The sequence below is a fragment of the Ursus maritimus genome, unplaced genomic scaffold, assembly GCF_017311325.1.
Source record: "Ursus maritimus isolate PB19 unplaced genomic scaffold, ASM1731132v1 scaffold_25, whole genome shotgun sequence".
In the NCBI taxonomy this organism is placed as follows: domain Eukaryota; kingdom Metazoa; phylum Chordata; class Mammalia; order Carnivora; family Ursidae; genus Ursus; species Ursus maritimus.
The window spans coordinates 154,069-156,020 of NW_024425008.1; positions in this window are offsets into that span (position 1 = coordinate 154,069).

Consider the following 1,952-nt stretch of genomic DNA (forward strand, 5'->3'; position numbering starts at 1 on the left):
ATCCACCAGTGCTAAAGAGATTCAGGGAGGTGAGCCTGAACTGGGTGGGGTCCTCAGGGAGCCTGCAGCTGGGTAAGGGCTGCCCAGGGCTGATGCCCAGGGTCACTGACCCAGGGGAACCTGGACAGGGCTTGGAGGGAGACGGGCTGGGGGTCTAGGACACGAGAATCTGGGATCTGGACCTCAGGGAAGTGGGGGCAGAGGGAGGTGCAGGCAGAACAGGCCCCACAGCAGACTGGGGACCCCAGCCAGGGCCACCCTGGCCCAGGTCAGAGGTGGAAGGCACGGGACCTTGGAGGAGCCCGGCTTTTCCAAGTCCAGAAGCCTGGGCTGGTGGGAGGTGGGGTTCAGCTGGGGAGCAGGCCAGCGAAGCAGGCCTGGGGCTCTGGACCCGGAAGGAGGCTGTTAGATGGCATTTCAGGGCCGCCTCACTGGCTGGCGCAGAATGGAGGGGTGGAGGTGGAGGCCAGGCGAGGGGCAATGGCCAAGGCGGCGGACCAGAGCGCACGGGCCCGTTGCCGCCTCCCTGCCTCTTGAGGGAGGGTCGGGGGCTGCGGGCGTCGGAGGAAGCACCTGACTTGTCGGGTTTCCTGGAGCCAGTGCCGCCGAGGAGGCCGGGGCAGTGCAGGGGCGCGGGCCGTCCCACCGACACGCCTAGCGACGCGCGCCTGACCACGGGGAGCGGCACCGCCCCGGTTTCCACGACAACCGCGGGGAAACAAACAAGGCGGCGCGTCATCCTCCGCCCGCAGGAAATGGGACGCGCCTTCCCCCGCCAGCCCCGGGGGCTGGGGCGCACTGTGTCCCGGGCGGGGCCGGGCCCGTCTTCCCTGAGGCGATCCCTGCCCCTCACCCCCGCGCTGCCAAGCGGGCTTCCACCCACCGAGGGGCCGCGGCCGCTCCGGGTCCGAGGAGAGGGCGCGCTGCCTACCACGTCTCCTCCGCACATAGTTTCCACTGCCGGCTCCCGAGGGAGGGCCCGAGCTGTGCCCTTAGCAGCTCCCCACGCGGCAGGGGGCAGGAATTTCCCATCCAACGCCGCAGCGAGGGTGGGCAGGCCGCGCTCAGGAAGTCTGGAGTCTCCCCCAAATGTCCCCCCCAGGGAGTCAGGCCTGGCGGTAGTTGGGCCTTCGGCTGCGCTTGCACCGAGCGCCCCCCCGCCTGAGGTGGACGCCGGCTGCCCCTGGGGTACCAGCCCCCCCCCTCCCCGCCGATGGCCGCTCCCCTGCAGTCTGGCTGCCTTTCCAGGCTGGCCAGGTGGGAGGAGACACTGCCGCTCACAGTGGGTACCTGGATTGGACGCCGGGGAGGACGGCGGCCTGGCATCGCTGGACACAGGAGCCAGCCGATCCACCCCCAGGGACACGGACGGCTGCTCGCGGGACAATGGCCATCGCGTTCAGCTCAGCTATGTCTGAGCCAGTGGGCTGGAGGGTGGGTCAGGGAAGGGCCTGTGCCAGGGCCTGGGGCACAGGGAGCTGGAACTGGGGAGTAGGGTAGGTGGGCCTCGAAGGGCCAGGGCGGGTCAGCCTGGTTTCCTTCCCAGAGCCGGAGTCGAAGAGACGGTGCGCCCTCTGGTGGGCTGTCCGGGAGCAGCAGATAAAGGGAACAGACCGTGAGGAGGGGCTCCTGGCGGCGGCCAAGGGGTCCTGGTTCAAAGGGCAGAGCCGGACCGCCTGGGGAGGCTGCGGTGACTCCATTATCACCGCAGCCCCAGACACAGGGACACTGGTTGGGCAGGAGCACCTCAACGGGGGGACTCGAGCCTCAAGTCCTGGCCCTCAGACTGCCTGTGTTCTGCCCCCGGCCCCCACTAGTGCTGAAACAAGGGGACCAGGCTCCTCTGACCACACCCCTGCCCCAACCAAACCCACTGTACTTCCAGGCTGTCCTGGGCTGAAGGCCCACCTCGCCCCTGCCTCCCCTCCCCAGCTCCCTGCACTCCCACACGG